Source organism: Mixophyes fleayi, chromosome 1, assembly GCF_038048845.1.
Source record: "Mixophyes fleayi isolate aMixFle1 chromosome 1, aMixFle1.hap1, whole genome shotgun sequence".
Lineage (NCBI taxonomy): Eukaryota > Metazoa > Chordata > Amphibia > Anura > Limnodynastidae > Mixophyes > Mixophyes fleayi.
Window position 1 is genome coordinate 188,171,491 of NC_134402.1, and position 14,911 is coordinate 188,186,401.

Consider the following 14,911-nt stretch of genomic DNA (forward strand, 5'->3'; position numbering starts at 1 on the left):
TGCTTATGGTTATGAATATATAGCTGAATGTTTGCTATAATCTGCTTTGCTGAGCTTTTCTTTTTGATGCTACATGCACTTTAATTTGGCATCCAATGTGCATTTGGAAATACCCTATTTGCTGGCGTATAAGACTACTTTTTTGCCCTGAAAAACATACCTCCAAGTGGGGGGGTCCTCTTATACCCTGGGTCCAGTATCGCATGGTATCCAGTGCGGCCGCGGCGGGTCATCAGCGTGGCTGCGGCGAGCATCAGCAGCGATACAGGGGTGCCAGCCTTTTTGGCGTGACTGGCCCAATCTGCTGACAGGGAGGGCAGACAGGGAGCAGGGACCAATCCAATCAGGCTTTGTATACAGCCAACAGCCAACCACAGTACTGCACCATTGTACAGTACAATACAGCATAGAAAATGTCCAGCAGTCAAACCCCTATCAACCCTATTATGGCACCAGCAAAAAGAAAGAAATATGATGCAAGTTTTAAACTTAAAGTTGTAAACTTTGCCATGGAACATAATAATTGTGCTGCTGCAAGACAATATGGAGTAACAGAAAAGATGGTTCGGGACTGGAAATCAAATGAAAAAGCATTAAAGAGTATGCCAAGGGGTAAGTGTGCACTTGCTCTCTCCCTCTATTTGTTATCTTCCTTCTATCATTGACTAGTGAATTACGTTTAATAAACTTGCACTGTTTTATGTTTACTGTACTTGTTTGATAACATACAGCCTTGTGACAGTTTTCCTGCATGTCATAGGCATTTGAATATAAATTAACATGTTGAAATCAAATCTGATGTTCTTTTACGTTTTATTTGGTGTGTGGAAGGTGTACGGAAGAGGGGGTAGTCTTATACGGCGAGTATATAACAAACTCTATATTTTAAGTGGAAATGTTGGGGGTCGTCTTATACGCCCAGTCGTCTTATACGCCGGCAAATACGGTACATAGGTTTCTGCAGGCGCACTTGACAAATACATGCAAATGAATAGAGAAAAACGCTCATTAAGCTTGTCCAACCCACATATCCTACTTCCATGGATATAGATGTCAAAGCTCCATTTCAAACAGAGGTACCTGAAAACACATTGTAATCACCATGACAGGACTTGTGATTGAAAGCTCAGAAACCTTGGAACCCTAAACCCCTCCCTATGCACTAACCACACCCCTTTTAGGCAGAACACAGGGGTCGATTTATTGACATAAAAACTACCCGAACCCCCATTTCTCAATTTATTAATAAGAAATGCATGACTTACTTCCTATAATCCAAAAGGATAATTTTCTTGTTATCCACAGGTATAATTTTTTATATTTATAATCTAAAGGGAAAACCTTCTTGCACTCCAAAGGGAAGTTTTCCAGAGTTTTAACTAAAAGGGAAAATCAGCCTGTAATCCACTGTAAATAAAAACAAAAACCCATAAGGGACAATGCCAACTGCCTAATTTATAGCATTGTTGAAGTCTTTTGAGAGCAGAACAGGGAGCCCGGTAGGGTAAAGTAGCATCGCAAAGTCCCCACTCAAATTTTCCTATGGGACCTGACACTGTTCTGCATCTGCATGTGTACATACTATAAAGCCTGAAAAATCTCACATGTGTACATGTGCCTATTGTAGGCCCTTTCGTCGTTTGACAGGGGTCAGCATGGGCACTCTGACCAGTACTGTGGCTATGCAGCCCCATGCACAACAAGCTGCGATGCACTGTGTGTTCTGACATCTTTTTATTATAGCTCTAGATGGGATAGCCTTCGCTCCCCAGATGCATCAATGGGCCTAGGGCGCCCATGATCCTGTTGCCTGTTCACTGGTTGTCCTTCCTTGGACCACTTTTGGTAAGTACTAACCACTGCCTGCTGGGAACTCCCCACAAGACCTTCCGTTTTGCAGATGCTCTGACCCAGTCATCTAGCCACCACAATTTGGTCCTTGTCAAAAATCACTCAGACCCTTAGGATTGCCCATTTTTTGTAGTTCACTTGCTGCCTAATATATCTCACCCCTTGACAGGTGTCATTGTAATGAGATAATCAATGTTATTCCCTTCACATGTCTGTGGGTTTAATGTTGTGGCTGATTGCTGTATATACCCTAAAGCTGTACAATCTAAAAATAGGTGTACAAATTACTTTGTGCAAGGGGTTATGAAGTTTACAAATTACGATTACAATAAATCTTGATCCTAGCGGTGACAATATTTTGTGTTTGCCTTTTTTGAACCAAGTCTATTCACAAAATATACACAACAAATCTGAAACAGTATTATTTTTCCCTGTACCCAATAGTATTGTACTGTACCTACTGGTCGAAACATAGGACTTATATATAGGACTATAGTTAACCTAAATTCAATAATTAGGTATTTACGGGTATTAGGAGCTGACATTTATTATTGAGTAATCTGCTTACTATCCTCCAGGAAATAGTGGCATCCCGGGATTTCCTGTGATCAGTGCCAAGAAAAACAAGGAGTGTGAAAAATGAAAGAGGTAACAACTATATGCCCTGAAGGTTAATAGGAGCAAGTCTTGTCAGGTGAGTGAAAACAAGGCCTGACCTATCCGGGAGCTGGCACGGAGACACCAAAATAACTGATATAATGCCAACGCCTTTACCCCCAAGGTTTATCCCTTATGATGAGCACTTAAAATGAAATTTACATGGATTTAGAGGGGGAGCTTTGTGACACAGCAGAAGTTATGAGAAGGGTTACATAAAGCAAAATAAGGTAACATGAGGATATACCGTAGAAATTTCAAGCACTCATATTACAAAGTGTTGATTCATCAAGTATTAGATCTTTCAGCTAATCAGCTCCATAAACTGTCACAATATACTAGTTGTTACTATTTGTCTATATATCTAAAATAAGTTATTTATTTATATATTTATGCATATTTTTATGAATGGGAGCTGCTATATTTGTTTTTATCTGGTGAGACAAAATCCATGGCCACTAACAGTACCTTATGTAGCAGTGTCCAAAATAAAAAAACAAATGTTGGTGAATTTCTTTGTAAAGTAATCATTTTTCATTTTTTTGTTCCCATATATATGAGAGACTATTTCCAACCCTCTGCAAAATTGATTATGTAACGGACATACAAAATCCTGAATAGGAATGAAGATGACCAGAGGGAGGATTAATTGCTCCATATAGAATTATGCACCAGATATGCAGCAACTTTTGTTTTGCTCACAAAACAGACATTAAGATTATTATCTAATAAAGTGTGTAATATGCAGTAAGCTAAAGGAACCAATCAGCAATTAGCTTTGAAATGTCTAGTGCAAGTTGGCACTTAAAGACAATATCTGATTGGGCACTATAAAACAATGCTCTTTTGCACATTGATTTCAAAATACTTATTTTACAGAAAGGTAGTATGCTTATTTTATGAATATGATTGGACAACGTTCTATTTAATCCAATACTATCTAACATAGGGTTAAACCATATAAAGTACACTCTATTCTAGATTAAATCAGGCAGCTCTACATGATTAACTTGAACATGCTCATGTCACTACTTTCAACTTGCTTTCATACAGAAATGACACAACTTAATTCTGTTCTCAATGGATTTCTCTATGTAAGATCACACAATCAATCAGTTAGTTTTGTTGAAAGTATCAATAAGCAATACCTTTAAGTATATATTCCTCCAACAATCGTTCAATCCATTGATGCTTGAAGACTGCAATTAGCTATAATGAGATAATTCTGCAATCCATTAAGCATGTCAGTGTCACTATTGCACTTTGATCCTACATAGACCTATTAGGAGAACTCCCGTTGTTATTTGAAACTGAATTTCATGTGCAACGCTACACAGTGTGTTGCAGAGCATGTCAGTGGCTCAGGGGTTAAAATTTCATATTTTCTGTAATCTGATATTGACCAGCAGGAGGAGTTAGTGAGAAAAGGAAGATTAAAGTTGGTAAAAAAGTCAGAACCTTACGCATACATAGACACACACTTAAATATACACGTTCACCCTCCCACCTCTAGCCCTTCCTTCATGAGAAACTCCTTTTCTCCTTCCAGCAAGGTTCTGGGTGGCTGAGAGAAGGAGGAAGATTAAACATTAGACTACTGCTAAAAATAATTAATCCTACAGCAAGAGAATCCGACAATCCTAAGAAGGAGTTTTCTTATCCACATTCACTCACCAATAAAACAAAGTTACGCAGAAGAGGAAATTAAGAAGAATTTATCAGAAGATTATTACAAGATATTTGTATTAGTGACTGACCATAATATTTGGGGTATGTCTGAGGAGCGCCAATTTAATGTAAAGTATAGATCATGTTAAGTAGAAGAAGTGAGTGTTGCTTAATGTGTTAGACACATGACATGCCTCCAGAGACACGTATGTTAATCAGCTGCACTTATATAATGAAGCAGCGATAACTTCTGACAGCTCTTGGATGGGACAATCTACAACAAACCTACACATTGGATTTTACAAGGAGTTACAAGAAGACTAAACAAGGATTTTATAATACTGTATAAAAATTACTGAGCAGTTTCTTTTTTTTTTTTAAGTGTTTGTGTTGAGATAATCCAGCTTGTGTGGAATCCTACTTTAAATGTAGCAAGTATGGGACATGATGGGTATTAAGTGGCTGTCGTGATGCTGGGCAGTTCCTTCCAGATGTTACAGCCTCTCTAGAGGTGTCCAAGTGACCTTTGCAATAGCTGACTTGACTGTCCCAATGGAAGATACAGACATATCCAAGGTCAACCCATCTTTATGGCTTTGTGCTTGCAACAGTGGATTTGATATAAGGACAGGAGACCCCAATATTCATTAACAGTCTGGATGGTCCGGGCTAAAGGTAAGGTAAATAGAAAGAAAACACAATTGTCTTTCAGAAACCAAGCATTTGTACCTGGTGCCTCTCCTGCCAGCTCTGCAAACAAAAACTCCCAATTGAGAATGTGTGTATGTGTAATACAAACATATATCTATCTATCTATATATATATATATATATATATATATATATAAATACATCCACTGTGTGTGCACAGAAATTTACTCTGTGTGCACAGAAAATGTACAGTATCTATCTATATATATATATATATATATATATATATATATATATATATATATATATGTATGTATACATATTTTATATGATACAGCATCTGTGTTCACATAGTAAGTTACATTACTTAGAAATTGACTGAGAAATCCTTTTACATTTTCAAAAAGTTCAGCTGAAATGCAACATTCTAAATTAAATTATTTCCTATTTCCTATAAAGCTTTTTTTTTATGTCTTTCATTATTTTTTGTTCCTAAAAATAAATGAGGGTTTGGTTTGTAAGCACAAGGTTTCAAGCATTCTGTCAGCTGTACATAGATGTAGTTTTTAGGATACTTTAGGGATTAATGTCTTATCCAATCTTAGTTACAACATAAGACACTACTGAAAAGGGATCTGCTTTAGCTGTCAATTAGAACTCATCATTATGTAACCTGTCTATTGGTCGTCTTGTAAGATGTCCTTTCCTATCAATGTATAAACATTTATGTTCTCACTGGAGCATCATGTATACCTAACAAATTACACTGTAAGGAGATAGTTCTGCAACTTAAATTTGAGACTCTAGAAGAGCACACACATCAGTCTGATTTTACATGTGATCCAGTAACTAATTACAAGAATATTCATATATATTTCTAAAAAAGTGTTTTGTGTCAATAAGTGATACCATTATGGATTTAATTGTCACTTATAAATTGTGCTATATTCCCCATTATTTACTGTAATAAATACTTGTAGAGTTTTAATCCATACACATCATACTCTGCCAAAGTAATTTACATTTTTGAAATTATATTCTATTTTTCAATTTGCTATAGCATAATTTGTTTTATTGATGGTAAAGTGAAATTGAATAGATAAAACAGATTTACATTTTATTTATAAGGCACGAACATATCTCACAGTGGTGTAGAGAAAAGTATTGCAAATTATTGAAAACAAGTCACATTGAATAGCTGCTGTCACCTCACAATTTAAAATACTTAAAATGAAAAATGTTAACTTAAGCTGAAACTGAAAGTCGTGTTGTCCTCACAGCGATGCATTCTGTTGTCATCTGTGGTATGGGTACAGAGTTCAAAGTATAACCAAAATTTGTGCAACGCCACGGTCCGTCAGATTCCAGCATCACCAGAGCTTCAATCTTGTTAAGTGATTCAACACAAAATATATCTAACACTTTAGACAGATGACTGAGTAGTTACATGTCTCCTAATGCTATGAACTGTGGGAAGATAATAGTTAAAAAAAACTGCCAGATGTATGTATAGCCAGTAGATGTCAATTCCATACTTCTGTATGGATTCTGCATGAAACTCATCTTTAAACATTTCTTTTTCTTCTTTTTTACCCAAAAGCAAATTACAAGGATGGAATATGGATTAGTTTAACACAACACAGACTAATGTACATACGTTTTTTCCTATATGCCTAACACACAATTGCTAATTTATTTCGTTTTCCACACAGCAAAACAGAAAAATCTGCTTTAAATGAAACATATAAGTTGGCTACATACTGTACTATTAATGCATGCGTATGAAAATTGCAATCAGTTACACATTGTAAGATGCTTGGCACTGAATCCTGCATCTTGCTAGCTATCACAAAAATGTGTCTAGTTTTTATGTATCTGCCTGAGTTAAAAGCACTGCAGTGAGTTGCTTGTTCTTAGAATACAATTGTACCATTTAAGGTACTGTGTACTGTACTAACGTGGTATATACAAAAGCAGACATCATCTCTCTTGCTGTAGTCAGTATTAGCATCACAAAAATGACATGGCTAAAAGGCAGAGCAACTGATAGTGAAGTGACATAGCACAAATAAGGCACTGAAGAGCATTAACTCATCTAAACTATTCCTGATAATGTGCAACCACCAAATCACACTACCTTCAATGGAATATCAGAGTTGTGTGATTCTGACAATGCGCAGCTAGATAATTGCATCACATTAGATAGAAAGCCAGCACACATTGCATCTGTCATGATAATCTGCAGTCTGGAGGGCACACACAATGGAAAACCAGCACACTGCCCCTGTCTTGATAATATGGAGTCAGCTTGCTACACAACCATAGATAGAAAGTCAGCACACTCTGCCTGTGTCCTGATCTTTTGCATTATGGAGGATATTTTACATGCAATAGAAAGCCAACATATTTTGCAAGTGTCCTGATAAAATGTTAGAGTCAGAATGTCACAATATATTACATAAAAGTGCAGCCTGTTCTGAGCTAGTCCTGAAAATCTGTAATCTTGAGGTCACATTACATTAGATACATTTGTAGAACACTTTGGACCTCATTTAGAGTCGGACACAAAGTCCGTGTAAGAAGTGTAGGAGTGGGAGTGTGCCGCAGCTTGGTAGGGTATTACAAGTGGCAAGCAACCCCAGTTGCGTCCCACTCTTAATACCCTATCGAGCTGCGAGTAGTTCCTGAACTGCTTGCGCCACCTAATTCCTGCCGCACAGCTTTAGCCCTGTTTTGACGTGTGTTGTGTCTGCGCCTCACTGTGACTAGGATGTATTTACATGGTCACGCCTTCACAATTCTGCGTTCATCCCATTCTCTCGTAGTGAGTCGCAAGCTGTCGCAAGTGTTAATTGCGTCCAAGATGCAGGCGGATTTGGTGCTTTCTGCACATGCCTGGTAGTGTTTTTTTGTTGGATGTGCCTAAAACGGACTTTGCGACCTAAATGAGGTCCAGTCTATCCTGATATTCTGTAATCTAGAGGTCACATTGCTTTAGATACATTTGTAGAAAACTTTGGGGTATGTTTACTAAACTCTGTGTTTGAAAAAGTGGAGATGTTGCCTATAGCAAACAATCAGATTCTAGTTATCATTTATTTAGTACATTCTACAAAATGACAGCTAGAATCTTATTGGTTGCTATAGGCAACATCTTCACTTTCTCAAACCCACAGTTTGATAGCTTTACACCCTTGAGTCTATCCTAATATTCTGTAATCTGGAGATCACATTGCATTAGATAGTTTTGCAGAATACTCTGAGCCTGTCCTTTTAATTTGTAAAACGGGTGCTATATTGCTATAGATACATTGGTAGAACTCTCTGAGCCTGTTCAGATATTCTGTAATCTGGAATTTGCAGTATAATAGATAGATAGGAAAGGTGATTGAGTTTTGTCCTGCTAATCTGTAATATGGAGATAACATTACATTAGATAGTTTGGTAGACCACTTTGAGCCTGTCCTGATATTTTGTAGTCTGAAGATCACATTGCATTATATAGATTGGCAGAACTCTCTGATCTTGTTCTGATAATCTGTAGTTTTGGTGCCACATTACATTAGATAGATTGGCAAAAGACTCTTGCATTTGTTCTGATAATCTGTAATCTGAAGATCCCATTGTATTAGATAGATTGGCAGAACACTCTGAGCTTGTCATGATATTCTGTAATCTGGAGGTCGCTTTAAATTAGATAGATTGGCAAAAGACTCTTGAGTTTGCCAGCATAATCTGTGATCTGGAGGTCACATTGCATTATTAGATAGATTGGTAGAACATACTTAGTTAGTCCTGATCTCTGTAATTTGGTGGTCACATTACATTAGATAGATTGGCAAAAGACTCTTGAGTTTGTCTTGATAATCTCAAATCTGCAGGTCACATTACGTTAGATAGATTGGCAGAACTCTCTGAGTTTGTCCTGGTAATCTGTAATCTGGAGGTCGCATTAAATTAGAGTGGCCTAGTGGTTAGCACTTCTGCCTCCCAGCACTGGGGTCATGAGTTTGATTCCCGACCATGGCCTTATCTGTGTGGAGTTTGTATGTTCTCCCTGTGTTTGCGTGGGTTTCCTCCGGGTGCTCCGGTTTCCTCCCACACTCCAAAAAACATACTGGTAGGTTATTTGGCTGCTATCTAAATTGACCCTAGTCTCTCCCTCTGTGTCTGTGTGTGAGTGTGTGTCTATATTAGGGAATTTAGACTGTAAACTCCAAATGGGGCAGGGACTGATGTGAATGAGTTCTCTGTACAGCGCTGCAGAATCAGTGGCGCTATATAAATAAATAAATGATGATGATGATGATGATGATGAGAGCACTCTGAGTTTGTGCTGATAATCTGTAATCTGGAGGTTACATTACATTGGACAGATTGGCAGAGCACTCTGAGTATGTCCTGGTATTCTGTAATCTGGAGGTTGCATTAAACTTTAGATAGAAAGGCCAAAGACTTTGTTCTGATAATCTGCAGTTTGGAGGTCGCACTACATTGGAAAGGAAGAACACTCTGCACCTGACCTTATTTGTTGTCTAGAGAACACAAGCTATTGATATCCACATAAGTATTATAGGAGGGTCATAGGCCATCAATCATGGTGCTGTAGCCTTCCTAGAGTAAACAAATATAATGAGTAGATTTATCAAACCTTCTTACAGGAACAGTGGAGATGTTGCCCATAGCAATCAATCATATTCTAGTTATTACTTAATAGAATGTACTAGATAAATAATAGCTGGAATCAGATTGGTTTCTATTTGCAACACCTCCATTTTTTCATTTTTGAATGTTTGATAAATCTACTCCTAAAACATTCAGATGGTGTTGTCAGGCCTCCTCTTCAAGTAAACTGCATAAGCAGTTTCTCAGGTCCTCTCCTATTGGAACACCAAGGATGGATGGATGAAGGACACTACTTCCTACTAAAATCTAACTAGTAAAGGACAGTCCCAAAACAGGTGCAAAATTTTGTAAGAAGCTGAAGACAACTGTGACAATAATGTGACCAATGCAAGGAGGTCCCATGTAGAGAATCTTCAGTGAGATAGATTTGATGTATGCTTCGATTTACATAAGACTGTTTTTAACACATGGGACATGTACAAATGGAGCACCATTATCTTCCCAGTCATCACATATAAAAGAAGTGACTAATGAGTGACCTATTGAGATTGAGCATGCAGATGAAGCCTACTAATTTTTGACTGGAGGCGATGTATGTATAGATGTGATATTAGTCCTTGTAAGTATTGAGTATGAAGCACTGGTTATTGGATACTCATATAATGGGGAAGAAGAATCATTAAACTGTATCTGTATATTACGGAACAACACATTACACTAGATCAAAAGGCAACACAGTCTGTGTTTGTCCTGATATCCTGTCTTGGGTACAATATACGTCAATAAACAAAATGCAAGTGGTTTCAGAACTTGGACAGTCTGCAGTGAGGACATTACACTACGAACATAGAAACATAGGCTTCCAAGAAAAGAGAGGACATGTGCCCAGTTAGAAATTGTTTTACTTATTTTCTATTCAGGACATTAATCAGGGACTTAGAGTGGCTTAGAGAGGCATACAATAATTGGATGTGAATTTCAGTAATTATTTTTCTGCTGACCACCCAGTGCGTTGCCGTTGATCAGCTCACGCTATATTCAGCATAGGTTTATATAAATGTATTTATACAGGGAGTTTGAAGCAATGAAATTTAAGGCTATTTTGCTGCAGACTCCCGCTCAAATCTTTTAAGTCTGGAGGTCTGCCAGACAGGACAATTATGCTATACACAGTGGATGTACAAAAATAGTAACACAGTTTACAGGTGGTGATAGTGATATATTCAAAGCTAGGCTTTCCACACAGATTGACATTTTTGGACTGGTTGATTACACCTAACTTTGATATTGTTTATTAACTTGAGTTACTGTGGCTCACAAAGAAGGACATTGAGTATCTAATGTTATTGTAATGTAAAGTCACAGCTGTTCTTGGCTAATAAAATTATATCTTTCCATTGTAATCTCACCCTTGAAGTCACCTTTCTATTTCACATGAACATGTAAAACTCACAAATGAAGTTGCAATGTAAGGTCTGCACATCTTATCCCCAGAGGCTACATGCTAGTGGCCCATGGTTAAGGCTGGATTTCAATTTTAGGGTGTCCTAGGCATTAATGTGGCATGTGCAGTGTGCAGTATCAAAATGGTCTTGTCTAATGGATTTAATGACTTTAAGTTAACCTTTAACACATTGATTTAGAACTCCCTTCCCCATCTGGCAGAATCACAGAGTTCCCATGTTCGTAGCTTTTCCACCCTGGAAAACTTTCAATGAATCCTCTGATAAGTGCAAATATATCAATAAAAATCATTACATTTTCAATCCGCTTTATTGATATGTTTGTACTGTAAGGTTTGGTTTTTAGTTAAAACTGTTCAGGTTGTCAAGCCCTGGAGAAATAACCATTATCAGTAAATGCTGGTGGAAGCTCCTTGTGTACTGCGGAGGTCCTGAACATGGGGAGGCCAAGCTTGGTGAGTGCAGCTTGATTAGATGTAACCATACAGATCATTGATGTCTATATTGAACCTGGTTTTCAGTTCACAAAACAAGGAAACGTTCATTTTGCACTCAGCACTGACAAAAGTCTGTGCTGACAACACATTTACAGTATAGATCAATTATCTGCATGATTCAATCTGACGGAGCTGAATTTGTCATGTGGTGAGCACAGCCACACTCATCCAGAGAGGAACCAGTGTACACGTACTGTTGCTGTTTAGCCGCAGATTAAAGATACTTTTTTTATTTGCAGTATTTGCTTGTATTAGTTTTTAGTTTTTGTTTTCTTTTTTTACAGCTAGAGATCTCATACTTAAATTTTATCACTGTTCTTAAAATGCTGATATGCTGTATAGGAGTGATAACACAAACACTTGCTAGAAAGTGTGTGTACAAGTCCTATTTTTGTGTATTATTTCTTTGCCTGTCAGTGTACAAGCATGTCTAATGGTTTTATGTCTGCATTTATTTTGTCTGCCTTGCATGTCCCTGTTTCATGTATGTCCTGTTTTCTTTACTGTACGAAGACTGTAGTGCCTTACAAATCTATGATAATAATAATAATAATAATAATAATAATAATAATAATAATGGGCTTTAGGAAAATCCGCTGAACACTTAAAATACAACAAATAAACAAATGAGAGGGTGATGACAGAAGTATTGCGGCATTCCGTAGGCTTTCTCATACTTTGCATGGGGAATGCCGGTGAGGCACAGTAACCCCTTGATATATAGGGCACAACCCTATATCCGGCGAAAACACTAGTTTCCGCTAGAAATGGAGCTTTTCATCCTACACTAAATGGAGCCAATGGAGTTAAAAAAACCAATGCATTTAGTTCCATTTTAATTTATCTTGTTGAACAACTTCTGTTAAAAGTTCAATTCTTAAAGCACATGCAAACCTAAATTCTCAGCATGTTCCTTTTTAATCTCCTTAGAATGACATTCCATCTCTTTCATAATTGTTTGACTAATTCGAAAGGAGGAAACCCCAAATTGGTTCAAATACATCTAAGCAGAATGGGGTCCACCTAATCAGGAGACTCGTGACAGGGTACATTTAGTGCAAAAATGATAAAAATGGGTCACCCTCTTATCTTTATAGGACTACTTATTACTGAGATAGATGTTCTTTGCCAGAAAGCCTAATTCTGGGTCTCTTGCAATTTAGACACTCTGTTCTAAGGAGCCAAGTTGCCAAGCCACAATTATACCATTGCCTCTAGGATATCATGCTGCTACATGGGACTGAACATTTAAAACATTATACATGGTGTCATTAGATCATGTTATTCCTGCACAGGGCAGAACTGTTAATTGGCCTTTACCCAGTAGAATGACATTTTCTCGGTCATTTGTTAAGGTTCTGCTAAAAAGAATGGAGTGTTTTCCATCTGCTCTGTCTCTTTACACAACGCATTTAGTAATTACACAGACCTTGCTGTTTTGTTATAAAAAATTAGCTTTTGATGTTGTTGTTGTCAGCTGTCCAGACCACAGTGTATTTTCCTCCTCAGATGTTATCCTAACAAAAAGTAAATGAAGAAGTGCAAGTTTAAACTGCCTCTATTCCTCTTGTTTACAGAGTAACATTATATCAGTAGCAACTTATGCTCAGTGGTTTACAAATGTAGTTGTACTGATTGTGTTTGAAAGAAGACTGTATGTTGTACAGTTTCGGAACAATTTATATAATGCAGAGAGGAATCCTTGTAAGATTATTTGTAACTGTGGGGAGTGGGGGATTCTAGGATAAAAGTTTTTGATGCAGGTAATTTCTAACTGAAGTTTTAGGACATTATAAGACTCTGTAGGCAAATAATTGACTATAGAGAGGAAATCATGATAGTTAATGGAAAGACACAGATAACCAACAACCAGGGGAATCTGAAACCCTTGCTGGCTATTTTTAGCAAATATTCACCAGGCTGCAAGTGATGCCAAGTTTTAAAACTTAAAAAGGTTTCATAATAACAATGGAACATAATATTCACAGGGCCATAAAATACCCCCCATGAGATAACCTGTAATAACCTATTGCCTTTTCAAAAGATTCAGTGCATATGTTTCGTTTGTTATTTCGCAGCACAGTTATACAAGAGGAGCTACAGGGGACAAAACATTAGGAAACCTTCCGTGACCTATTGAGCCACTTCTAAATTATGATGTTATGTACTGCTTTACTGTTGTATTTGGACCGAATAGATTTGGTTATTAACACGACAGCGGTTTTTGTAATTTTGGCAGTCAAGCACAGATGCAATGTCCAGTTGGGGCCAGTACTGATACGCAATTTGTTATCTCAGAAAATAGGTGCAACACCTACTTCTAATTTGTCCCCATCTCTATATAGCCTATTCCATAATCTTTTTTTACGTGTTATTAATGTTACATCTGTTTCATTTTTTTTTTACTGATAACCCCTCCAAACAGGCAGTATCCAGAGACAATGGTGTCTTGCTTATGGCAAACCAGGACACACGACTATGGCATACTGCTATACTGGCTGTTGGGAAAAATATTGAAGATCTTGTTATGCCAGTGTCATAACAGTAAGTGACAAAGGGCGGTTACTGGCCTCTTCATTGGGATGTCTGCTACCTAGTAGGTGTTAAAAGTTTGCCTGGAACTTATTTATAAGATAAAAATGTGGCTATGAAAACAAATCCAAATCAGTAATTAGCTTTAATTGATCTACTGCAAGTTGACCTATGAAAGCAAATGTCTGTTACTTGCCATGGGTCACTTCACATTTGCTCTTTGTTAGTAAATAACTCCCAAAGTACTTCAATTGGCAGAGTCAATTTCCCGCGTTGTTCTTTAAAACAATGTGGGCTGTACATTATTATCGTTACAACGCAGGTTTTTTAACGCAGATTTTTGCTCGCAGCAAAAATCAGCGTTGAAATTACCGTTATTGTTACATTTTAAATAATCGTATGTAACAAGGGGGCATGTTGCAAAAGTGGCTATTTAAAGCAGCAGTTGGCTTAGCAGAAATCTGTTTCAGAGGTTACATAAAGGGAATATACTGTACACAGAGAGCCAGCAGGCATGATTGGTAGGAATTACATGAAACAATAGGTGTTATAGTGAGGTGTTAGGTGTATTAAGGAAAGAAATTATCTGGATCAGGTGATGAAATACATGAAGGGTTAAGCAGGCGTAATAAAATCATGGCAGGCTTTGGCTGGCATAATGTGTGTGTTGATTTAAAAGATGTTCAGGCCAGTTCACACAATAAATGAGCCACATATGTTTGCATTGCTGGGAGACCGAGGCAGCACTCGGACAGATGGCTCAGCTTAGCCAGGAAAAGCCTTCAAATCCAAAACACATTGACAGAGCTGCTCAGAGGGGGCTCAGAGAACATGAGTTCCTCTCTGCTGCCCTCCAGATGGCTGCACAGGGCAGGAAGTGAGGTGGCAGGAGGCAAACACAGGGCCAATGATACACAACATTGACGACCAAAAACAAATATTTTATCTGGCACCAAGTGATGTTTGG

At 37.6% G+C, this 14,911-nt stretch overlaps 1 protein-coding gene across 1 annotated transcript in view; it reads left to right on the top strand.

Moving 5' to 3' along the window:
• Window positions 1-4,090: 4,090 nt before the first annotated feature.
• NRTN (neurturin) overlaps window positions 4,091-14,911 on the top strand; it is a 100,065-nt gene continuing 89,244 nt past the window's right edge. Inside the window, exon 1 of the mRNA XM_075204651.1 lies at window positions 4,091-4,851. The gene's annotated coding sequence lies outside the window, so the exon portion shown is untranslated. The remainder of the gene's footprint in view (window positions 4,852-14,911) is intronic.